Below are 27,288 nucleotides of genomic sequence, written 5' to 3' on the forward strand. Positions count from 1 at the left end.
TAAAGTTTGATTTCATTTGATATTTTGCAGAATTACAGACCGGAATGTTGTTGATGTTATACATTTTCATTCACACATAAACAATTATAACAAAGATATTTAACATACATGTATTTAATTGTGTGATCAAGTGCAGAAAAATATTCCTACTTCTGATGAATAGATTATCTCTGAATACAGGGCCAACGTACTAAGTGGTTATATTATGTTTGCCTGTTGTGCAAAATGAGTAATTCATTGTCATTTAACCCTTATGTGGTGTTCATGTTTTTGTTATTCACCCAATGTCTGCGGGTCTGATGGACCCACAACATTATTGGGTTTTTAAACAGCCATAACAATTTACATAAAAATACTTAATACTTAATCACAACCGGAGGTGATTAGGAGTCCCATAGGGCGGTGCACAATTTGCTCAGCATAGTCCGGGTTTGGGTTTGGCCAGGGTAGGCCATCATTGTAAATAAGAATTTGAAGGTAAAAAAAGGTAAAGGTGAAGGTAAAAAAAAAATATATGTATACAGTATATAATAACATGGAATAACAAATATAAATGAAACAATGTTTTCATCACTGTTGATGTTTATTGCTTTGGAACTGGACAAATTTTACCTACAGTATTTTGTGGAAATGATAAATGAGCCCCATTGAAGAGAAATGAAGGCCGGTCTACAAACCACATGAGGGACATGAGTTTTACTGTGTGCGTGTTGCAAATGTATTTCTTGCACTTGATGTATGTGCACTGTGTCTTCTTGTTCATCACAACACTTCTTCTTGTTGCTACCGGCTGCAATCTAGAATGATGGAGAAAAAAAATTCACTAACATCTCATTCACTCACATATATATGTAACAGTAAAACTTTAGACCGTCCCCTCGCCCATACCCGGGCACGAACCAGGGACCCTCTGCACACATCAACAACAGTCACCCACGAAGCATCGTTACCCATCGCTCCACAAAAGCCGCGGCCCTTGCAGAGCAAGGGGAACTACTACTTCAAGGTCTCAGAGCAAGTCACGTCACCGATTGAAACGCTATTTAGCGCGCACCACCGCTAACTAAGCTAGCTGTTTCACATCCGTTACATATAGTTACAGCTGGCCAAGGAAGGAGAGTCAGACACACACACATGCAACAACATCCCTCAGACTTACTTCCGGTTTTGGAGTTGTTGGTTCTGTGGATCAGGCAGATGGGGAACCAGCATCCTCCTCCTGAATCCTCCTCATGATGGTTGCAGAAGCTTGGGTCCTTGGGATATTTTGGCTCCTCTAGATTAGATATGATTTCTGTTTTTTCACAGCTTCTCCGATCCCTACGCAGCGTACTCAAGAGTACCACATTTTTGCCTTTCTTTGGCACTTAGGACACTCGGGACGTGACGGCAGGGAACACAAACTTATAGGAATTGATAGGCCTGTTCCATGTATTCAACAACTGAGTTGGGTTCTCTGGCTTGTTTTTTGGTACTGTTCCTACCATCGTCCGCTTCCTTTTGAGGAACTCCTGTCCCAGCTTGTGCAAAGTAAAAAAGTTATTGCATGTGATGTTGTGGCCCACGGAGTCCCTGTGTCATGTCCAGGACAATCCGCATCCCTTGGATCTTCTCAGGGGCTCCTCCATCTGGCTTCTCTGTATACAATTGCAATTTCAACCCATATGATGAAGCAGCATCACAGGCAGCCCAGATCTTGATTCCATATATTGCGGGTTTAGACGGTAGGAACTTCCTGAAGGGGCAGCGGCCCCGAAATGGCATAAGCTTTTCGTCAACAGTAATTCTGGGCCCATGGTTGTAAAATAAGGCGGTCCACCCACTTGTCCCACACTGACCTGATTACAGCTAGCTTGTCTCTCTGCCGCCAAGCTGGTCTGGTGTATTGGTTATCAAAGCAGGTAATCCTGGAAATAATGTGGGATTTTCCCAGAGACATTGTGGCACAGAAAAGTTGTCTGACAGTTTCTGCATCCCACATGGATTCTGTGTATTCCCCATTGGATCTGAAAACACCAGCAAGGATAAGAACCCAAAAGAATGCATGTAAATGAGTTTGGTCCATCTTCCATCATTCTCCAAAAACACACCTTCCCTCCAAATTATAGTATTCCAGAATTATTTTCTGGATGGTGTCTGTGATGAATAGTTTAAAAGAAGACTTTATGTCCATCTGCGTTGGTCCTGGTTACATCCTTATCACATTGGCATCCATGCAGGGTGGCTCACTCCTTGGGCATGAAGACCATTCAATATCACCACTTGTTGACATCCATATTTCTCCTCCTAGAGGCTGCTGATGAGCTGGTTGCTGACGGGCTGGTCCTGGGGCTTGCTGATGGTCAATCTTATCCTCTTCTTCCAACTCACTGGAAGTTGATGATCCTCATATTTGGAAAAGTCGATGGCTCTCCATCCACACTAGCTTCTCTCTCTCTGCAAATTAAAAATTCTAAAGCCCTCTGAGCAGAGATGATTTTTGCCATGCTGATTGATTGTGGTAAGGAGCCACACATACAAAGCTATGTACTATAAATGTGCAGGGGGGTGCATGGTGTGCACTCAATAAAATGTGTTCTTTTACTTGTTCTTCACAGAAAATGAGCCAAGAGCAATGTCTCAGGTTGAAAAAATAATTAATTGTGTGATTTTTATTTTAGTAAATATAAAAATGGCTTTCACAGGTCTCACAAATCTCAAGGGTTCCTTTTCAATCTTGGCAATAGATGGACAAGGGCAGCACTCCAAGATTGCACATCTATTAGAGGTCAACACTGCTAGCTAAGCGTAAACAATGACTCCAAAAGATTAAGAGACGGTAGATATTCAGATTCCTGAGTGTTTAATAGTCACATGTATAGGGTGGAGGGGGAGCAGGTAGCTGACTAATGGTAGCTATTGGCCAGTCTTTCAGTTTTGCCATGATGCCCCTGTACTGGGCATCTTAGTGATTGAAGCGGGGTGAACAGGGCATGGCTTGGGTTGCTGGGGTCCCTGATAATCTTCTGGCCTTCTTGAGACACATGGTGTTGTAGATGTCCTTTAGGGCAGGCAGTATGCATCCAATGGTGTGTTTGGCTGCATGTATCACCCTCTGAAGAGCCTTGTGGTCCGCAGCGGTGGAGTTGCTGTACCAGACTGTGATGCAGCCTGACAGTATGCTCTCGATGGCTCTCCTGTAGAAGACTGTGAGTGCCCTCGGGGACAGGCCAAATTTCTTCAGCTTCCTGAGGTTGAAAAGTCGCTGTTGTGCCTTCTTCACTATGGTGTCTGTGTGGTTAGACCATTTCAGCATCTCTGAGATGCGTACGCAGAGGAATTTGAAGTTGGTGACCATCTCCAAGGAGGCCTCGTTGATGAGGATGGGTGCGTGGCCAGCCTGGTTCCTCCTGAAGTCCACAATCAGATATTTTGTTTTCCTAACTTTGAGGGAGACGTTGTTTACGTGGGACCATGCCGTCAGAGTTCCTTACTCCTCCCTGTAGGCTGTCTTGTCATTGTTTATGATCTGTCGTGTCATTAGCAAACTTGATGATGTAGTTGGAACTGCATGAGGCCACGCAGTCGTGGGTATACAGGTAATACAGGAGGGTACTGAGGACGCACCCTTGTGTTGTCCCCGTGTTGAGGATCAGTGTCGAGGAGGTCATGTTGCCTATCGTCAGCACCTGGGGATGGCCCGTCAGGAAGTCCAGGACCCAGTTGAGTAGGGAGTAGTTCAGACCTAGGGCTGTGAGCTTTGTAATGAGCTTATAGGGAACTATGGTATTGAAGGCGGGGGTCCTGTGTGCGCTTGAGAGAGAGTGAGTAAAAGAGAGAGAGGATTCTGACCAGATGCATTACCGCCTGGTATGGCAACTGCTCTGCATCTAAAACTAAGGGGGGTACTGCGTACGGAGGGTACTGCGTACGGCCCAGTACTTCACTGGGGCCAAGTTTCCTGTCATCCGGGACCTACTGTGCATTGAAAAAATATTCATCCCCCTTGGCCTTTAATCCTATTTTGTTGCATTACAACCTGTAATTTAAATTGATTTTTATTTGGTATTTCATGTAACGGACATACACAAAATAGTCCAAATTGATGAAGTGAAATGAAAAAAATAACATGTTTCAAAACATTTAAAACGGAAAACTGGTGCGTGCATATGTATTCACCCCGTTTGCTATGAAGCCCTTAAATAAGATCTGGTGCAACCAATTACCTTCAGAAGTCACATAAATAGTTAAATAAAGTCCACCTGTGTGCAATCTAAGTGTCACGTGATCTGTCACATGATCTCAGTACATATACCTCTGTTCTGAAAGGCTCCAGAGTCTGCAACACCACTAAGCAAGTGGCACCATGAAGACAAAGGAGCTCTCCAAACAGGTCAGGGACAAATTTGTGGAGAAGTACAGATCAGGGTTGGGTTATAAAAAAATATCAGAAACTTTGAACATCCCACGGAGCACCATTAAATCCATTATTAAAAAATTTGAAGAATATGGCACCACGACAAATCTGTCAAGAGAGGGCCGCCCACCAAAACTCACAGACCAGGCAAGGAGGGCATTAATCAGAGAGGCAACAAAGAGACCAAAGATAACCCTGAAGGGAGCTGCAAAGCTTCACAACGGAGATTGGAGTATCTGTCCATAGGACCACTTTAAGCCGTACACTCCACAAAGCTAGGCTTTACGGAAGAGTGGCCAGAAAAAAGCCATTGCTTAAAGAAAAAAAAAACACGTTTGGTAGTCGCCAAAAGGCATGTCAGAGACTCCCCAAACATATGGAAGAAGGTACTCTGGTCAGATGAGACTAAGATTGAGCTTTTTGGCCATCAAGGAAAATTATATGTCTGGTGCAATCTCATCACCCCGAGAACCGCATCCCCAAAGTGAAGAATGGTGATGGCAGCATCATGTTGTGGGGATGTTTTCATCGGCAGGGACTAGGAAACTGGTCAGATTTGAAGGAATGATGGATGGCGCTAAATACAGGGAAATTCTTGAGGGAAACCTGTTTCCGTCTTCCAGAGATTTGAGACTGGGACGGAGGTTCACCTTCCAGCAGGATAATGACCCTAAGCATATTACTAAAGCAACACTCGAGTAGTTTAAGGGGAAACATTTACATGTCTTGGAATGGCCTAGTCAAAGGCCAGACCTCAATCCAATTGAGAATCTGTGATATGACTTAAAGATTGCTGTACACCAGCGGAACCCATCCAACTTGTAGGAGCTGGAGCAGTTTTGCCTTGAAGAATTGGCAAAAATCCCAGTGATTAGATGTGCCAAGCTTATGGAGATATATAATTGCTGCAAAAGGTGGATCAACAAGGTATTGACTTCGGGGGGGGGTGATAGTTATGCACGCTCAAGTTTTCAGTTTTTTTGTCTTATTTCTAGTTTGTTTCACAATGATAATATTTTGCATCTTCAAAGTGGTAGGCATGCTGTGTAAATCATATGTTAGAAACCCCCCCAAAATGTATTTTATTTCCAGGTTGTAAGGCAACAAAATAGGAAAAATGCCAAGGGGGGTGAAAACATTCGCAAGCCACTGTACATATGCACACATCAATTTTCATTTTTTTATTTTTTTGAATAAATAATTTTTATATGAAAATCAATTTAAAATACAGGTTGTCATGCAACAAAATAGGAAAAATACCAAGGGGGATGAATACTTTTGCAAGGCACTGTAACTCTGCGACCACAAAGTTCCTAACTAGTTGTGTCTTTGCTACAACAAATATATATAAATAAATGTGCAAAACATCTCTCAGAACAGCATTTTCTATGTTGTTTAAAAGAAATTCAGTCTCACCCTAAATTTATTTTGTCTGTCTGACGCTCCCAGCCAGTCTGAGGCGGGTCTCTTTCTGCTCCGTTTTAGTCGGAGAGTGGGCTCCACGAGCCACGTCTAACGCTATCCTGCACGTAGGTAACCTCGATCTCCTCGCGAGCAATCAGCAAACGGAGTTAGCCGTCCCATCCTTGTAGCAAATTTGTCAGATAAATTATAAATGAAAAGAGAGACTTGATTCTTCCAACAACAGCTTTATTATAAGATTTGCAAAAATGAAGCAACAACATCACCAAGAATGGTTCAGAGTTGAAAGCTTAACAAACATAGCCGGGTCTCTGCTTTTATAGAGAAAATACAACCCCTTTCTGTATACGTGGCAGTCAGCAGATGGTGTGTAAAAGGTAATTAGTTGTCTGTGCAACGAGGTTGATAGCCTGAGGGCTCAACTGTCTAACTGCATTCACAACAAGAAACAATATATTGTACTCCTTTCTGCAAGTTTTCATACATATGACTTTCTGTAAATAGTAAACCCAAGGGATGTCACATGCTGCGGTTGCACCCAAACCTCTCTTGGCTGTAAGCCCAGAGTTATGACTAAGTCACACCAAGATAAATTTGTATCAGGTTTGAAAAAACACTAGCATATAACAAGAGCCTATTCTTTAAGCTGTAAACCAAAGAATAGCGGGACTTACTTTGTACTTTTCCAAGACACAGTGAATGAGATTATAGTTGTGAAGTTGTATATATAGTCATGCCGGTGTTCAAGAAAACTGGTGAGGACAATGTAAATTAAACCACATATTTTTTGTACTTTATGCCATTGATGACTAATCTCTTGCTGCACTATACGTCCTATCCGATTATGTTTAGCCAACACCCTATTACTTTCACCATGATCTGTTTTCCTCTCACAGGAACACATTCTAGAGTTTGAGCACATGTAAAACAATACGTTTAAAAGGTGCCATGATTTTGACTTTCATTCGAGCCTTGTTTTTTTGATCTGTTCATTATGTTATGTGAATAATAGAGAATTTATGAATGACAACATTTATGAATGCTGTCTGGTATCTTTATTTACTTTCAACAACAGCAAATAATCTTATAATCATAATTTTCAGTATCGTCACAGAGTCTATTTCGCAAAATGATGAAATAGACTTTGTGATTATACAAAAGATTATACCATGGACCTTTGCATTTCAGAGGCCTAACAGTTGACTTCTGAGGACGTAGCGCCATAGTCTGCCCTGTGACATTCTGCAATGAATAGATGGCAGACATGGTAGAGGCCAGGATGGTCCACCATGCAAACAGGCAGTTCTGGGACCTGTCTGCATCTTCTGGTGAACTATTTAAAACAGTACAATGAAATAGCAAATTAAGATGCATTATGTATTTTGATGACAAAACTAAGTAGGCTACACACCTGTGGAAGTTTGATGCTTTTAAGGTCCGACTCCAGCTCCAACTGACAGGATGAATAGCCTGTGCTTTTTTTGCCTTCTTTTTTTAAGGGGAAGGGGGTGGGCTCTAGACAATTATATCAGCCAATCAGGGCTGTATATGTAAATATATTCAAATATGTATCCTCATGCCCACACAGTCAGACTGAAAATTTCAGTGACCCAAGGAAGCTCATGGAAATAAATTATAAAAAATATGTTTGGATTTATATTCAATAAATGGGACGCCAAATGGGAAACCTACATGTTAAAAGTTATGGCCTAAATTCTCCATAAAGGATCCATCAGAGGTTCCAGACGCCATCAGACATCTAGTCTCGCATACAGCTTTCATTATGGATGATTAAATGGCCTTGCGGTTTGTGTGTCACCCCCCCCCACTTCACACTTACAGTACATGCGACTTCTGCTATCAGAATACGAAGATCGCATTGAAAAGACTGGTTTAGACTCACAAAAGTTGCTTTGGGGTCTGATTGTGTTCAGATCTGGCAGACCACTTCAGGGATGCATTGTGTGTGGATTTCTGCTCAGTCTGGACACAATCAGGCTACCGGAAGAACATACAGTGGGCGACGTCATCAGCACACAATGACGTCATCAGCACACAAGTCTCCAGAATACGTGTGTTTTTTGGAGGAAATACATGTTTGCTGACCTCATAAATGGTTTGCTGACCTCATTAGCTACAGTAATTAGCTACTGCCACCAGTTGAAGTTGTGTTATTATCCTATTTTGCCTATTCCATCATTTGTAGAATGCATAAAGGTATTTGAATGTAGCGCAGGGAAAAGGGAATCCAGACACACTGTGGACACGGTAACATGTAAATGTAGGTGTAGATGCATGATGCGCTCGGAATTCCATGATCAGAACTTTAGGAACAGAATACTAACACTACATGAACTGTCAAGTTTAGACACGGCTTCAGTCGCTCAACAATGACACCAGCTACAATGAGTGGAATGTTAGCTAAACAGACCAGTACCGAGGCAACTAACTTAGTGGGATTCCACATAAAGATTCCTTTCTCGTGATGTCACAAGTCAAAGTATGTTCTACATGCTTCCTGCATCCTGCAAGGTTATCCAACAGCACTATTCCTCAAGTAGCTAGAATCCATGGCAACTGTCCTTGGGAGGTTCAATCGAGTTCCTTATGTATCACTCGGCAGAGTGACATAAACAGCACCATCCGTTCCCTTAATCATTCATCTATGCTGAAAAGAATATGATAGTAAGATCCTTTTTTCACCCTCTCCATTTTCCCTGAATGCATCCCAAATTGCACCCTATTAAGGATATAGTGTACTACTTTTGACCAGAGATCAATGGCCCTGGTCAAAGGTAAAGGGAATAGGGTGTCATTTGGCACACAAGCACTGTCTACCTCAATTATCTAGATGAAACCCATCACTCTCTGGCTGTCATGTGTGATAGCCATCACTGTTGATTGGGACCAGTGGAGTTGCACACACACAAACGCACACGCACACACACACACACACAAACACACACACACACACACACACACACACACACACACACACACACACACACACACACACACACACACACACACACACACACACACACACACACTGTGCATAAGACAGCTCACATCTCTGTGGCTCCAAGAGTCTAGCGTTAACTCCCTAATGACTGCCAATGACCAGAAATCTCCCATATCCTAATACTATACTGTCAAACCAATCCCTACAACCCACTCTTTCAGTGTATTAATACTTCTGATTTGCTCGTGACCTGTCCATAACTAAGATTACAGCTTATTAGCTATATTTTTTAGAGCAGAAGTAATATTAATGTTTTCAGTTGGGCTCATACCTAACTGTCTATGAACTACATCCAGATTCACTTCATTGTCCCCCCAAAAAATGAGTTCAGAAGTGCATTCACTTGGCTATTAAGCAAATCTGAGTCGAAAAACCTTCATCCCCATTGGAAGGGAAAGAAAAAAAGAAAATTCGATTTCAAAAAGGGTGAAAAACATCCTGGCCATCAGCAATAATTGTTATTTCTCAATATAGTAGCTAGAGTATCTCTGATCAAGATTAGCAAAGTATTTTTGAAGGGGAATAATGGTGTCCTGCTGAGGCAACCTTGACCCCTAGTAAAGCCTTAAGGTAGAATGTGAATGTGTGTAACAATCCGAGCGTGACTGATTATTTCATATTAGAGATATTCAAGGTCAATGTAGAACTTTAATGGAACCTCTGTATGTGAATTGAAGGCTACTGGATATCAAGACTTAATCAATCATAAGCCATCAATATCAAGATTTAACCAATCGTAAAAAATGTAATGGCCTTTCAAATGTATTAATTAAATAATTATTTACATTATTTGAGTAGCAAGTGTTTCTTTTAAGGGTTTTGGACTATGTTAAATCATTCCACGTTCCATTTTAGATGGAGTAATCTAGTTCTATTAATAAATAAGAGGAAACGCATAACTAGCCTACTGATATTGTTGCACTCGCTTTGTCTAGGGGTCCTAAGCCTAGTTACAGAATCTGTAACCTGAATTAATGTGTGCATTTATGAAATCACAGTGTTAAATAAATTGGGTTAAATTTGCACAGACGCTGTTTCATCCTTTCCTATACTTAAATTGCCCTTGCCTAACGATTGCATCTGAAGTTGGGCTTACAACTAGGTTATCCTCACCAATAGGCAATAGTTCTCCTAAATAATATGAGTACAGCGACTGCAATTTGATGGCATTGCCATAGTGTTACTACTTGTCTTTTTCGGCAGGTAGACCTCCTGTAGAACCATGTCGAGATAAAGTATCCAGGGAAAAAAAGATAAATGAAAAATGTTGAGCAAGGAAAGAATTAAGACGTTGCCACAACACGGAAGTGTGACATCATGAAGAGGGATCAGACATTACAGACAAAAGACTACAATTTACTTACATTTTAAAACATTAACATATAGTGTGGGTGTGTATGCATCTATCAGCTGCAACTTAACTAGGTCATTCTTTGCAGCACTTGACCATATGACTGCACAATAATCAAGATAAGATACAACTAGAGTCTGCAGGACTTGCTTTGTGGAGAGTGGTGTCAAAAAAGCAGAGCATCTCTTTATTAACAATTTAATCAATATATTTTGACCATGGCAGTTTACAATCTAACACCAAGTAATTTAGTCTCCTCAACTTGCTCAACAGCCACACCGTTCATTACCAGATTCAGTTGAGGTCTAGATCTGATTTTTAACAAATACAATGCTCTTAGTTTTATAGATGTTCAGGACCAATTTATTACCAACCACGCATTCTAAAACAGACTGCAACTCCTTGTTTACGGTTACAGTGATTTCACTAGCTGTGGTTATTGACGTGTAATAGCGCTGAATCATCAGCATACATGGACACTCAGGCTTTGTTTAATGCCAGTGGCAGGTCAATGGTAAAAAATAGAAAAGAGTAGAGCGGGAAGAGAGCTGCCCTGTGGTACACCACCCTTTACATGTTTAACATTAGAGAAGCTTTCATTCAAGAAAACAATATGTGTTATATTAGATAGATAGCTTTGAATCCGCAATATAGAAGTTTTCTAAGAGCTGGAAGCAAGGTAATAGGTTGGCTGTTAGAACCAGTAAAGGCTTATTTAACCTTCTTGGGTAGGGAAATGACTTTGGCTTCCATCCAGACTTCCAGGACAAACACTTTCCTCTAATGTCAGATTAAAGATATGACAGATAGGAGTGGCTATAGAGTATGCTACTATCCTCAGTAGCTTTCCATCCAAGTTTGTTAATGCCAGGAGGTAAGTCATTATTGATCGATAACAACAATTGTTACACCTCTCCCACACTAACAAAAAAATGTAACTTACAATGCTTTTCTTTCATTATTTTGTTATGCATGTGTACAATGGCTCACTGTCTGTTCTTGGCATTTCCTGCCAAAATTGGCCCACTTTGGCAATGAAGAAATAATTGAAATAATTGGCCACATCAAATGGTTTTGTGATGAATAAGTCATCTGATTTGATGAAAGATGGAGTTGTACTCAAAGTTTTTTCCCATCATTCTTTATATCATTGATCTTGGCTTCATAATATAGTTTCTTCTTCTGTTTGTTGAGTTTAGTCACACAGTTTCTCAATTTGTAGTAAGCCAGCCAGTCAGATGTGCAGACACTCCTTTTCCCCCATCTATTTCAACCATACAGTTGTTCAATTCCTCATCAATCCATGGAACCTTGACAATTCTAACAGTCAGTTTCTTAACTGCTGCATGTTTATCAATAATTGGAATAAGCAATTTCATAAATTCACTAAGTGCAGCGTCTGGATGCTCCTGTATAATCACATCAAATAAGCAAAAAAATGTAACATCCCATCCTCCAAATAAGTCACAACACAAAACATTTGGGATCTCTTATACACTATTTTAGGCCCATCTTTTTTTTTTACCTTTCTTGGAAATAGACACTATATTTTGATCACTGCATCCAATGGAACTGTATTCTACAGTATTAGTAAAAATGTGATCAATGCATGAGGATTCTAAAGTTCCTGTAGAGTTTGTAAACTCCCTGGTAGGTTGATTAATAACCTGAATCAGATTATAGGCACTGGTTGCAGCTTCCTCTTCAAATCAAATCAAATTTGATTTGTCACGTGCCAAATACAACAGATGTAGCCCTGAAATGCTTAGTTACAAGCCCTTTTTATTTTTTCCCCCTTATTTAACAAGCAAATCAGTTAAGAACACATTCTTATTTTCAATGACGGCCTAGGAACAGTGGGTTAACTGCCTTGCTCATGGGCAGAATGACAGATTTTGACCTTGTCAGCTCGGGGATTCGATTTGGCAACCTTCCGGTTACTAGTCCAATGCTCTAACCACTATGCTATCTGCCACCCCTTAACCAACAATGCAGTTTTAAGAAAATACTAAAAAAATAGAATAACAAATAATTAAAGAGCAGCAGTAGTTAACAATAGCGGGCCTATAAACAGGGGGTACCGGTACAGAGTCAATGTGCGCAAGCACCGGTGTCAAGGTTATAAAGGTAATATATAGATGTAGGTAGAGTAATTAAAGTGACCATGCACAGATAATTACAGAGAGTAGCATCAGCGTAGAAGGGTGGGGAGGTGGGGGGCAATGCAAATAGTCTGGGTAGCCATTTGATTAAATGCTCAGGAGTCTTATGGCTTGGGGTAGAAGCTGTTTAGGAGCCTCTTGGACCTAGACTTGGCGCTCCGGTACCGCTTGCCGATGGGTAGCAGAACGAACAGTCAATGAGTAGGGTGGCTGGAGTCTTTGACTATTTTTAGGGCCTTCCTCTGTAAAACCTTTTGAGGATCTGAGGACCCCTGGCAAGTCTTTTCAGTCTCCTGAGAGGGAATAGGTTTTGTGGTGCCCTCTTCACGACTGTCTTGGAGGGATTGAACCATGTTAGTTTGTTGGTGATGTGGACGCCAAGGAACTTGAAGCTCTCAACCTGCTCAACTACAGCCCCAATGATGAGAATGAGTGTGTGCTCGGTCCTCCTTTTCCTGTAGTCCACAATCATCTCCTTTGTCTTGATCACGTTCAGGGAGAGGTTGTTGTCCATGCACCACACGGTCAGGTCTCTGACCTCATCCCTATAGGCTGTCTCATCATTGTTGGTGATCAGGCCTACCACTGCTGTGTCATCGGCAGACTTGATGATGGTGTTGGAGTCGTGCCTGGCCGTGCAGTCATGAGTGAACAGGGAGTATAGGAGGGGACTAACTAGGCACTCCTGACGGGCCTCTGTTTTGAGGATCAGCATGGCGAATGTGTTGTTACCTACCCTTACCACCTGAGGGTGTCCCGTCAGGAAGTCCAGGATACAGTTGCAGAGGGAGGTGTTTAGTCCCAGGATCCTTAGCTAAGTGATGAGCTTTGAGGGCACTATGGTGTTGAATGCTGAGCTGTAGTCAATGAATAGCATTCTCACATAGGTGTTCCTTTTGTCCAGGAGTGAAAGGGCAGTGTGGAGTGCAAAAGACATTTCATCATCTGTGGATCTGTTGGCGGTTTGCAAATTGGAGTGGGTCTAGTGTTTCGAGGATGATGGTATTGATGTGAGCCATGACCAGCCTTTCAAAGCATGTCATTGCTGTAGACCTGAGTGCTACGGGTCGGTAGGCAGTTAGGCAGGTTACCTTAGTATTCTTGGGCACAGGGACTATGGTGGTCTGCTTGAAACATGTAGGTACTACAGAATCAGTCAGCTTGAAAATGCCAGTGAAGTCACTTGCCAGTTGGTCAGCGCACGCTCTGAGTACACGTCCTGGTAATCCTTCTGGCCCTGCGGCCTTGTGAATGATGACCTCTTTAAAGGTCTTACTCACATCGACTGCAGAGAGCGTGATCACACAGTCGCCCAGAACAGCTGATGCTGTCATGCATGTTTCAATGTTACTTTCCTCGAAGCGAGCATATAAGTTATTTAGCTCATCTTGTAGGCTCATGTCACTGGGCAGCTCACGGCTGTGCTTCCCTTTATAGTCTGTAATAGTTTACAAGCCCTGCCACATCCGACAATCATTGTACTATTCGATCTTATTGATATATTGATGTTTTGCCTGTTTGAAAGTTAGTCGGAGGGCATAGAGAGATTTTTTATAAGCTACCCGCTCCTTGAAAGCGACAGCTCTACTCTTTACCTCACTGCGAATGTTGCCTGTAATCCATGGCTTCGAGGTATTTATGTACAGTCACTGTTGGGACGACATCATCAATGCATTTGTTGATGAAGCCAGTGAGTGATGTGGTGTACTTCACAATGCCATCGGAAAAATCCCGGAACATATTCCAGTCTGTGATAGCAAAAAAGTCATGTAGTTTAGGATCTGCTTCATCTGACCACTTTTTTATAGACCGAGTCACTGGTGCTTCCTGTTTTAATTTTTGCTTGTAAGCAGGAATCAGGAGGATATCATTATGGCCAAATGGAGGACGAGAGAGAGCTTTGTACGAATCTCTGTGTGTGGAGTAAAGGTGGTCTAGAGTTTTATTTTCCCTCTGGATGCGCATTTAACATGCTAATAGAAATGAGGTATAACTGGTTTAAGTTTCCCTGCATTAAAGTCCCCAGCCACTAGGAGCGCTGCCTCTGGATGAGATTTTTCCTGTTTGCTTATGGCGGTATACAGGTCATTGTATGTGATTTTAGTGCCAGCATCGGTCTGTGATAGTATATACACACCTACGAAAAATACAGATGAAAACTCTCTAGGTAGATAGTGTGGTCTACAGCTTATCATGAGATACTCAGGCGAGCAAAACCTTGAGACTTCCTTAGATATCGTGCACCAGCTGTTGTTTACAAATATACATAGGCGCCCACCCCGTGTCCCACCAGAGGCTGCTGTTCTATCCTACCGATAGAGTGAATAACCCGCCAGCTGTTTGTTATTAATTTTGTTCAGCCACAACCTGGTGAAACATAAGATATTACAGTTTTTATTGTCCCATTGGTAGGACATACGTGCTTTCAGTTCTTGCCATTTATTTTCCAGCAATTGAACGTTAGCTAGGGTACAGATGGCAAAGGCAGATTAGCTACTTGTCGCCTGATCCTCACACGGAAATCTCTATTTCTTTCTCCAGCGAATGACGGGGATGAGGGCCTATTCGGGTGTTTGGAGTATATCCTTCCCGTCCGACTCATAGAATTTTTTTTTGCCCATTTCGAGGGGAGTAATCGCTGTTCTTATGGCCAGAAGCTCTTGTCGGTTATAAGAGAAGGTAGCAGCATCAATATGTACAAAAGTTACAAGCAATGCGAAAAAACAAACAAAACAGTAGAGTTTGTTAAGAGACAATAAAATGGCTGCATTCCTTTCTCCGGAAACGGTACCAATTGAGTGGACTGCTTGATGAAAACCAATCAATATTAAGGTATCCAAGAAAGTAGACCTCTACTGACTGTTAGCCCTTGGTGGCCTATGTCTCTGAATTTATACAGCAACACCACACCACACAAATATATTAATCTTATCTGATGTTAGTATGTTATTGATTTCATGAACCTTATTTTGAAGGCTACATATAAACTCAGCAAAAAAAAAAAAGAAGCTTTTTCAGGACCCTGTCTTTCAAAGATAATTCGTAAAAATCCATATAACTTCACAGATCTTGATTGTAAAGGGTTTAAACACTGTTTCCCATGTTTGTTCAATGAACACAATTAAGGAACATGCACCTGTGGAACTGTCGTTAGTGTCTTTAACAGCTTACAGACGGTAGGAAATTAAGATCACAGTTATGAACATTTAGGACACTGAAAAGGCCTTTCTACTTACTCTGAAAAACACCAAAATAAATATGCCCTAGGTCTCTGCCCATCTGCGTGAATGTGCCTTAGGCGTGCTGCAAGGAGGCATGAGGACTGCAGATGTGGCAAGGGCAATAAATTGCAATGTCCATACTGTGAGATGCCTAAGACAGCGCTTCAGGGAGACAGGACGGACAGCTGATCATCCTCACAGTGGCAGACCACATGTAACAACTCCGGCACAGGTTCGGTACATCTGAACATCACACCTGCGGGACAGGTACAGCATGGCACCAACAACTGCCCGAGTTACACCAGGAACGCACAATCCCTCCATCAGTGCTTAGACTGTCCACAATAGGCTGAGAGAGGCTGGACTGAGGACTTGTATGCCTGTTGTAGTGCAGGTCCTCACCAGACATCACCGGCAACAACGTCTCCTATGGGCACAAACCCACTGTCGCTGGAGCAGACAGGACAGGCAAAAAGTGCTCTTCACTGACGAGTCGCGGTTTTGTCTCACCAGGGGTGATGGTCGGATTTGCGTTTATCGTCGAAGGAATGAGTGTTACACTGAGGCCTGTCTTCTGGAGCGGGATCGATTTGGAGTTGGAAGGTACGTCATGGTCTGGGGCGGTGTGTCACATCATCATCGGACTGAGCTTGTTGTCTTTGCAGGCAATCTCAATGCTGTGCATTACAGGGAAGACATCCCCCTTGTGGTATCCTTCCTGCTTACTCATCCTGACATGACCCTCCAGCATGACAATGCCACCAGCCATGCTGCTTGTTCTGTGCGTGATTTCCTGCAAGACTGGAATGTCAGTGTTCTTCCATGGCCAGTGAAGAGCCCAGATCTCAATCCCATTGAGCACGTCCGGGACCTGTTGGATCTTCAGGATAGTCCTTGTTGAGGAAGATGCACGTTCCTCTCAATGTCTTGGCTCTTTCAAGAACAGTTACCTTGTCCTTGAACCTCAGGAACTTGAACACTATTGTGGGCCTGTCACCTGGGCCGGTGGTGGGTTTTCCAGTCCTGTGGGTGCACTCCCCCTCAAGGTTGTCAGTGATTCTTTCCCCACCTTGATGTTTTTCCAGCACCACATAAATTAGACGAACTATGGGAGAAAAACGAATTCTTTATTGCAGCCTGGTAATGTGTCTTCCTATGGCTCCACTGGAGCTGGAACCCAGTGAGTTGGCCATTTGTCTGTGTCCCCAGCATGTCCCACGCACACACCCACCCAAACCACAAACCAGCAGCTTGAAATGAGATTCATTCGACTGCTTAATCTCTCTGTTCTGCTTAGCTGTGATTAATTGACCGAAGTGTTATTTATGGAGGGACCCACCACAGCCACTCACACAACCATCACATACCACATTAATACATTTTTGTACACACTCGCTCACTCACTGTTTGAGCTAACAAAATGGCGGACAAGCCTCAAAGTCTGTAGCCAGGTCTTAAACGCCCAATGAGCAGGCGTATACCCTCAGTTTGAACAATATTACAGTTTGTATTATTATTATTTATTTTTTTACAATAACCATACATAAAGAAAAGACAATAAACAGCCGCGCACAAATTTCTACAAACTATTTTGTGATATAAAACTTTTACATTTCATGTATTTGAAAATGTCTACATTCCTTAGTTCAAAATAACAGTGTGTAATTTGATGTATTCGGGAAACAAAAGGACCAAGTTCAGTGTCTGTAAGGAAATGCTATGTGGTTAAATGCTAACTTGGTGTCCTTACTCATTACAGTGTCAACGGTTTCGGAATGACACTATATAATTAGATTTTTATCATCTGTAATGTCTTCTCCTACAATTAGCCCAGTCTGTGAGATGATTTAGAGAGCTATCATTAAAGAGCTGTCAGTGAAAGAAGACATCACGGTGTGAAAGGACCCTTAGATCAATACACCAGTATCCCTCAAAGACCCCTGGAGCATGTCATTAAGACCACAGCTCTCTTCCCAGGGCTTAACAATTATGTTTGACTGAAACTAGGCAGCTTTACTGACCCCCATCAATACTCCACCAATAACCTTCATTCAGTTTCTATTATAACCAACCCAGTCACTAGATACTTAAAATTTGAAACAAAATGGATTGGGGTCGAGAATGGCTTAAATCCTCACCCGAAGCAACCAAGCCATTTCAAATACATTGTAAGGTGGGGTTAATCTAAAAACAGTTTGAATACCTTACATGTGCATTTTTTTTAAAACACATAGCTTACCTTTCAGAAAGGTGTAGGTAGTAGTATGCAGATAAACTCTTTAGTACATTTGATAAATGAGAAACTCTTGTCTGGTCTAGTCTGAGAGAACTGGGTCTAGATGATAGGAAGGAGCAGCACTGTGTAAAGGAGAGCATGTCCCTGTGACGTCTTCCTGTGAGCCCCTCTGTCTTTCAACATCCGTTTTCTCCTCTTGCCTCTCATCTTGGCCCGAGCCTCCCTCCTTGTCTCTGGAGTCTAATCTGTCTCTATATCAAGCACCCTCTTTAGTTAGAGACCTCCACCTCATCCCTCCATCCCCTGTCCTCCTCCACTTTGTCACATCGTCTATATTCTATTCCTCTCTTCTTGTCTACCTAATTGGTGGGTGAACACCACGAAGTAGCCCTCTCTCCAATGTCCCATGGTCCTGAAGGGCCTCTTCTCACTCGTTCTCTCTCCCACTGCCCATCTCCTCCACCTCCACCCCAATCCTTCTCTTTCACTCCTCTGTTCATCATTCATTAAGTTTCCCTTTGGAGCCAGTGAGAGCGAAAGCACTGCTGAATTCAGAGGCAGACTCCACAGCTAGCCCTGGGGTAACTGAGAGATGGAATGGGTGTGTGTGTTTGCATTCGTGCATGTGTTAGAAGGAGAGCGAATTTGGGGAGACAAATATGACTGAGAGAAGGAGAGATATGTGGATGAATATGGAGGTTAGCATAGATAAATATAGCAAGAGACAGAGAGGGATATGAGGGTAATGTGAAAGACAGAGGGTGGTGCAAGCCTGACAGACATGTTCTAAGCCCTCAGTTTACCAGTCAGAGATCTCCTCCTCCTGGAGCTGCTGCAGTCGTAGTCAGGCAGGATTGGAGGATGGCTCATACTGTACACACATACACTCCCTCAATCCACCTCTCTCTCTCTCTCACACACACACACACACACACACACACACACACACACACACACACACACACACACACACACACACACACAGTGAGGGAGACAGCGATAGAGAGAGACAGAGGGCGCTCCGCTAGCCGGCCACTAAGCAATGCCCCAGAGAGACAGACAGAGGTAGAGAGATGGAAAAAGGGAGTGAGAAAAAGAGAAAGAAAATGGTGAGGAGTGCACAGAAAGTCCTGCTCATTCCTCCTCACAAGCCGACAGCTGTCATACCTGTCAGAAGAAGTCCCACCAGGTATGTAAAATGTTTTAAGGTGTGTGCGTGTGAGTGTGTGTGGATGAGAGAGAGGATGAGAGAGAGAGAGAGAGAGAGAGAGAGAGAGAGAGAGAGAGAGGGTGTTTATAGCAAGTAATTTGTTTGTGAGTGTGTGTGTGAGTGAGTGTGTGGATGTGTGTGTGTTAGAGAGAGTGAGTGATAAAGAAAGCAAGGAGCGAGAGTTTTTATTGCAAGTCATTTTTTGGTGCTAATGACCGCACTTGCAGTCTCCGGTGGTGTGCATGTTGTAAAGCCTTCTTCTCTATCCCTCACTGGAGTTAAAGATTCATGCTACTGCCACTGCTACAGCTGATGTAAGGGAGTGTGAGAAAGTGTGAGTTTTGATATCTGATCCATTTGATGCATGGGCAGCGCTAGCTCCAGACAAATATAAATGCACTGCAGGAAAAGGAGACTCAACTCATTGATTTCTTATCCATTATTAGCAGAGGTCTTTCTCCGCATCAATTTTCATCCCTCTCTGAATTATCATTATTATTTTTTGTTGTTGAAAAAGAACAGCATACAGGCTCTTGTGTTGGAATGTGTAGAAATGGGGAGAAATGTTTGACTGTTATTAAATGTTATGGAAAAACTACAGCATATTTGTGGTTGTATGGAAATAAATGCTATGAAACACGATGGGTTGCTAGCTATGAAAAAACACAAGTCAACTGTCGGATGTTGAGTTGTTCCTGAACCGGATTCTACCTCGTCAGACTCTGCTCAGTGTTTATATTGTAATTGTTATCTCTGTCTAGAAAGGTGTGCTCAACTGCAGCATGGGTGGCAGTGAAATGTTTTTGATATTTCCATTGGAGTGTGAGCTAATTTATGGAAGCACTGTTGTTGTCGCTTTTTTCAACAGCCGTTGAGTATCAAATCATTGCACTACAGAATAATGCTTATGTAAAGCTTCTGTCAGAGTATTTCCAAGTTCCACATTAGGAACTGATTATCTGTATTCTGACCTGACAGTTCCAGCCCTCCATTGTACAACCTGGGCTGACTTTCAATCAATTGCTTTCAATTTCCGTGAATTCTGGTGAGAGGTTGGTTTCGTGAGGATGGCTTTGGGAGTATGCTGTACTAGCTTTCATCACTTAAAATTCTGAAGGAATCTATCAATAAATGTGTGATGCAAACTGGACATCCAGGACTGGTTTCCCAGACCCAGATTAAGCTTAATAATTTACTAAACAACAAACAACACTTTAAATGGAGAATCTCAATTGAGCATTCTTCTTAATGCAGGACTATAGGTTTAGTCTGTGTCCAGGAAACAACCCCTAGAGGATAATGACAATTGCATGATGACCTCTCATGATCACTCTAAACTAGTTTAAGGGGATATAATGCTTTTATTCTGAAAATAAAGGAAAATGATGAAAAGTCGGACTTGATGGCAGAGTTATCCCCATCTCTTCCTGCAGTCTTGAACAGTGGCTCTTTTTAAGCCTGTGTTTGAAGCACAGACTTTGGTGTCAACATGATGGTCATTGATGAAGGGCACGTGTCAAACTCATTCCACGAGTGCCTGCCAGGTTTTGCTCCTCCCTTGTACTTGATTGATGAATTAAAGTCACTAATTAGTAAGGAACTCCCCTCATCTGGTTATCTACAGTAGTTCTTATTTGAAAAGAAAAATGTAAAACCAGCAGATACTGGGACCTGTAAATGGTATGCATTAGTCTTGTAATGGCTCAAGCTTGCTTTCTCTAGAGACATACCTGAAACGTAATGGCACAAATGGTTGCCGTGCATAACCCAAGTGGGCACTACACTTGGTGGCGGATGACATAAGTTCCCCCCTTACTATGTAAAGGGCTTTGAGCACCTAGGTTGAAAAAGCATTTTATAAATCTAATCCATTATTATTATGGTTGATTATTTGTATGATTATTATTAGCAGTAGTACTAAAACACTGAATCTACATTTAACACTGTTGCAGTGTCTATACGGTCCACACTTTTCTAGTTCTAAATTAACAAACTGCTTAGAGTATAACCTTATTTGCATATTCTCCAGAGTGCCATGCCTTTCGAGTGAATTTTAGAGTTACCACCCATGACTATATTTGTTAGTGACATAGACATGGATGTTGCATTCATCCATTCTCTGTCCTGGACTGTTTCTTGCTGTTGTTGACCAGACTCGAACTTGGAGGGGAGTGGTCATGCCTGCAGGCCTGTGGTTTGTGCAGTGAAAGCATCCAATTTGGATTGGAAAGGTTTTTTAGTGTTGACGTGGGCAACCTGGGCTGTGACTGGAGCAGAGATGGATGGAAATGTAGGGGGATTAGGCGTTGAGGAGGATGTCACAGAGTGTAGTGGTGGAGGGGAAAAGGTGGAGTAAGAGTAGTGCGAGTAGATGTGAAGAAGAGGAAGACCAAGGTTCTTTGCAGGTCTCATCAGAGGAGAGGAGTGGTGAGAGAGGTTTAGGTCGCAGTGTTGTGTGAATAGAAGTGGCGTTCAAGGTGTTGGTGAAGTTTGAGGACAAGGGTGGAGTCACTGCGATAAGTCCGATCGCATTGGTCTAGTGATTTGAAGAGTAAAGTAGGAAAGGTTGTGTCTGCTAAAAGTCTTGGATGAGGTGTGTTGATGCTAAACAGTGTGAGAAGGCTCACAAACTCAAGCAGGTATGAAAACGTGTGGTGTATAGTAGCATATCGGATCAAACCGGACGGCAGTGGGTAAAGGGTTCCAGAAATTCTTAACATGAAAGAAATAAAGGACCACTTGAAGGGTTGATGACACGAGAAGGGAAGAAGATGGATAGCAATAAGTATTTTTCTTCAGCTGGCCATGCTTTCCACCTGGCTACCCCTACCCCGGTCAACAGCACTACACCCCCCACAGCAACTCGCCCAACCCTTCCCCATTTCTCCTTCTCCCAAATCCAGTCAGCTGATGTTCTGAAAGAGCTGCAAAATCTGGACCCTACAAATCAGTCGGGCTAGACAATCTGGACCCTTTCTTTCTAAAAATGATCTGCCAAAATTGTTGCAACCCCTAGTACTAGCCTGTTCAACCACTCTTTCGTGTCGTCTGAGATTCCCAAAGATTGGAAAGCAGCTGCGGTCATCCCCCTCTTCAAAGGGGGGGACACTCTTGACCCAAACTACTACAGACCTAAATCTATCCTACAAGCGAGGTCTTCGAAAGCCAAGTCAACAAACAGATTACCGACCATTTCGAAACCCACCGCACCTTCTTCGCTATGCAAACTGGTTTCAGAGCAGGTCATGGGTGCACCTCAGCCACGCTCAAGGTCCTAAACAATATCTTAACCGCCATCGATAAGAAACAATACTGTGCAGCCGTATTCATTGACCTGGCCAAGGCTTTTGACTCTGTCAATCACCACATCCTCATCGGCAGACTCGATAGCCTTGGTTTCTCAAATTATTGCCTCGCCTGGGTCACCAACCACTTCTCTGATAGAATTCAGTGTGTCAAATCGGAGGGCCTGTTGTCTGGGCCTCTCTCTATGGGGGTGCCACAGGGTTCAATTATTGGGCCGACTCTCTTCTCTGTATACATCAATGATGTCGCTCTTGCTGCTGGTGAGTCTCTGATCCACCTCTACGCAGACGACACCATTCTGTATACTTCTGGCCCTTCTTTGGACACTGTGTTAACAACCCTACAGACAAGCTTCAATGCCATACAACTCTCCTTCCGTGGCCTCCAACTGCTCTTAAATACAAGTAAAACTAAATGCATGCTCTTCAACCGATAGCTGCCTGCGCCTGCCTGCCCGTCCAGCATCACTTCTCCTGACGGTTCTGACTTATATGTGGACAACTACAAATACCTAGGTGTCTGGTTAGACTGTAAACTCTTCTTCCAGACTCACATCAAACATCTCCAATCCAAAGTTAATTCTAGAATTGGCTTCCTATTTCGCATCAAAGCATCCTTCACTCATGCTGCAAAACATACCATCGTAAAACTGACCATCCTACCGATCCTCGACTTTGGCGATGTCATTTACAAAATAGCCTCCAATACCCTTCTCAATAAATTGGATGCAGTCTATCACAGTGCCATCCGTTTTGTCACCTAAGCCCCATATAGTACGCATCACTGCAACCTGTACGCTCTCGTTGGCTGGCCCTCGCTTCATACTTGTTGCCAAACTCACTGGCTCCAGGTCATCCTCAAGACCCTGCTAGGTAAAGTCCCCCCTTATCCCAGCTCGCTGGTCACCATAGCAGCACCCACCTGTAGCACGCGCTCCAGCAGGTATATCTCTCTGGTCACCCCCAAAACCAATTCTTCCTTTGGCCGCCTCTCCTTCCAGTTCTCTGCGGCCAATGACTGGAACGAACTACAAAAATCTCTGAAATTGGAAACACTTATCTCCCTCACTATCTTTAACCTGTAGTGACACTCCATCCCGTGAACGGGACCGTTGTCATCATCTGACACTAATTAGCATAACGCAACGGACATAAATCTTCCTAGAAAATCTTCCTATTCATGAAAATCACAAGTGAAATATATTGGAACACAGCTTAGCCTTTTGTTAATCTCCCTGTCATCTCAGATTTTCAAAATATGCTTTACAGACAACGCTAGACAAGTTTATCATAGCCTAGCAGCAGGCAACCTTGTCACGGAAATCAGAAAAGCAATCAAATTAAATAGTTTACTTTTGATGAACTTCAGATATTTTCACTCACGAGACACCCAGGTAGAGAGCCAAAGATTATTTTTGTAGGTCGAAATAGCTCCGTTTGTTCTTCACGTTTGGCTGAGAAATCGCCCGGAAATTGCGGTCACCACAACGCTGAAAAATATTGCAAATTAGCTCCATAATATCGACAGAGACATGGCAAACGTTGTTTAGAATCCATCCTCAAGGTGTTTTTCTAATATCTATTCGATAATATATCCGTCAGGACAGTTCGTTTTTCACTAGGACCTCTGCATTTTAAGCGAGAATCTCTCTCGGAGCCACCATGTGACCACTTACGCAATGTGGCCGCCTACGGCTATTCTTCAACAGAAATGCATAAAACTACGTCACAATGCTGTAGACACCTTGGGGAATACGTAGAAAGTGCAAGCTCGTTGATGGCACATTCACAGCTGTATAGGGAGTCATTGGAACGCAGCGCTTTCAAAACCTGGGTCACTTCCGGATTGGATTTTTCTCAGGCTTTCGCCTGCAACATCAGTTCTGTTATACTCACAGACAATATCTTTACAGTTTTGGAAGCGTTAGAGTGTTTTCTATCCAAAGCTGTCAATTATATGCATATTCTAGCATATTTTCCTGACAAAATATCCCATTAAAAACGGGGACGTTTTTTTTCCAAAAGTGAAAATACTGCCCCCTAACACCAAGAGGTTTGCACCAGCTGTCAGAGCAGCTCACAGATTACTGCACCTGTACATAGCCCATCTATAATTTAGCCCAAACAACTACCTCTTCCCTTACTGTATTTATTTATTTATTTATTTTGCTCCTTTGCACCCCATTATTTCTATCTCTACTTTGCACATTCTTCCACTGCAAATCTACCATTCCAGTGTTTTACTTGCTATATTGTATTTACTTCGCCACCATGGCCTTTTTTGCCTTTACCTCCCTTATCTCACCTCATTTGCTCACATTGTATATAGACTTATTTTCTACTATATTATTGACTGTATGTTTGTTTTACTCCATGTGTAACTCTGTGTTGTTGTATGTGTCGAACTGCTTTGCTTTATCTTGGCCCGCACCCCCATACCCCTGTCTGCGCATTATGCCCTGAATATATTCTAACATGCCCAGAAATCTGCCTTTTATTCTTTGTCCCCTACGCTCTAGGCGACCAGTTTTGATAGCCTTTAGCCGCACCTTCATACTACTCCTCCTCTGTTCCGCGGGTGATGTGGAGGTAAACCCAGGCCCTGCATGTCCCAGGCACCCTCATTTGTTGACTTCTGTGATCGAAAAAGCCTTGGTTTCATGCATGTCAACATCAGAAGCCTCCTCCCTAAGTTTGTTTTACTCACTGCTTTAGCACACTCTGCCAACCCTGATGTGCTTGCCTTGTCTGAATCCTGGCTTAGGAAGGCCACCAAAAATTCTGAGATTTCCATACCCAACTATAACATTTTCCATCAAGATAGAACTGCCAAAGGGAGAGGAGTTGCAGTCTACTGCAGAGATAGCCTGCAAAGTATACCCAAACAGTTTGAACTACTTATTAAAAAAATTACTCTCTCCAGAAAAAAGTCTCTCACTGTTGCTGCCTGCTACCGACCCCCCTCAGCTCCCAGCTGTGCCCTGGACACCATTTGTGAATTGATCGCCCCCCATCTAGCTTCAGAGTTTGTTCTGTTAGGTGACCTAAACTGGGATATGCTTAACACCCCGGCAGTCCTACAGTCTAAGCTAGATGCCCTCAATCTCAAACAAATCATCAAGGAACCCACCAGGTACAACCCTAAATCTGTAAACAAGGGCACCCTCATAGACGTTATCCTGACCAACTGGCCCTCCAAATACACCTCCGCTGTCTTCTTCCAGGATATCAGTGATCACTGCCTCATTGCCTGTATCCGCTACGGGTCCGCAGTCAAATGACCACCCCTCATCACTGTCAAACTCTCCCTAAAACACTTCTGCGAGCAGGCCTTTCTAATCGACCTGGCCCGGGTATCCTGGAAGGATATTGACCTCATCCCGTCAGTTGAGGATGCCTGGTCATTCTTTAAAAGTAACTTCCTCACCATCTTAGATAAGCTTGCTCCGTTCAAAAAATGCAGAACTAAGAACAGATATAGCCCTTGGTTCACTCCAGACCTGACTGTCCTTGACCAGCACAAAAACATCCTGTGGCGGACTGCAGTAGCATCAAATAGTCCCCGCGATATGCAACTGTTCAGGGAAGTCAGGAACCAATACACGCAGTCAGTCAGGAAAGCAAAGGCCAGCTTCTTCAAGCAGAAATTTGCATCTCCAAAAACTCCAAAAAGTTCTGGGACACTGTAAAGTCCATGGAGAACCAGAGCACCTCCTCCCAGCTTCCCGCTGCACTGAGGCTAGGTAACACGGTCACCACCAATAAATCCATGATTATCGAAAACTTCAACAAGCATTTCTCAACGGCTGGCCATGCCTTCCTCCTGGCTACTCCAACCTCGGCCAACAGCTTTGTCCCGCCCCCCCCCCCCCCTCCCTCCCACCCCCCACCGCAGCTACTCGCCCAAGCCTCCCCAGCTTCTCCTTTACCCAAATGCAGATAGCAGATGTTCTGACAGAGCTGCAAAACCTGGACCCATACAAATCAGCTGGGCTTGACAATTTGGACCCTCTATTTCTAAAACTATCCGCCGAAATTGTCACAACCACTATTACTAGCATGTTCAACCTCTCTTTCATATCGCCTGAGATCCCCAAGGATTGAAAAGCTGCCGCAGTCATCCCCCTCTTCAAAGGGGAAGACACCCTGGACCCAAACTGTTACAAACCTATATCCATCCTGCCCTGCCTATCTAAGGTCTTTGAAAGCCAAGTCAACAAACAGATCACTGACCATCTCGAATCCCACCGTATCTTCTCCGCTGTGCAATCTGGTTTCTGAGCCGGTCACGGGTGCACCTCAGCCACGCTCAAGATACTAAACGATATCATAACCACTATTGACTCTGTCAATCACCATATTCTTATCGGCAGACTCAGTAGCCTCGGTTTTTCTAATGACTGCCTTGCCTGGTTGTTTAAGGGATTTTTTATCAATAATGACTAATTATGTATACATTTCAATCAGGACTGACTAATCAGAATACTATTATGTTACTGTATAGATGTATGAATTTTCTTTTAACCCTAGTACTGAATATAATGTGTGTACATATAATCGAGAATTAGAACAATGACTGTCTGTTCCTTGGTAGAAATGAATGAACTTATAGCCAGACTGGCTAGAATGCTTATCTACACAGGCAGACCTTGGCTCGGGTCGTAAATTATCTTAGTAGGGATAGACGATGTGGGTAGGCTTGAGAAATGTACGGCCATTGTACTGGAGCGGATTTGAGACGGGGTAGTATGAAAACTAATGACGTCATTTTCAGTTTTTAACCTGTGGTAAACTGTATCATGTTCAGTACTCTCGAGAATAAACGCTGCTGGGTGATTTTGAGACTGGTCTCTGTCCATTTTATGCAAATAAGAGTCTTACAAATTCTTAGGAATTGACATAGTGTTTAATTTTAATTGGGTATTAAAACGTAGAGGAATTTAATTCCTGTAACACTGGTTCA

General features: G+C 42.9%; 1 protein-coding gene across 2 annotated transcripts in view; it reads left to right on the plus strand.

The window, feature by feature from the left end:
* LOC110490018 (cadherin-18) overlaps positions 1-27,288 on the plus strand; it is a 404,998-nt gene that overhangs the window by 144,131 nt on the left and 233,579 nt on the right. The window contains exon 1 of one of the 2 annotated variants that reach the window (XM_021563095.3): positions 18,647-18,999. The exons of the other annotated variant lie outside the window; for it this stretch is intronic. The gene's annotated coding sequence lies outside the window, so the exon portion shown is untranslated. Of the gene's footprint in view, positions 1-18,646; positions 19,000-27,288 lie in introns of those variants that run through there. 2 annotated transcript variants of the gene reach the window in all.

Source organism: Oncorhynchus mykiss, chromosome 15 (assembly GCF_057628025.1).
Source record: "Oncorhynchus mykiss isolate SJ-2025 chromosome 15, ASM5762802v1, whole genome shotgun sequence".
Classification (NCBI taxonomy): domain Eukaryota; kingdom Metazoa; phylum Chordata; class Actinopteri; order Salmoniformes; family Salmonidae; genus Oncorhynchus; species Oncorhynchus mykiss.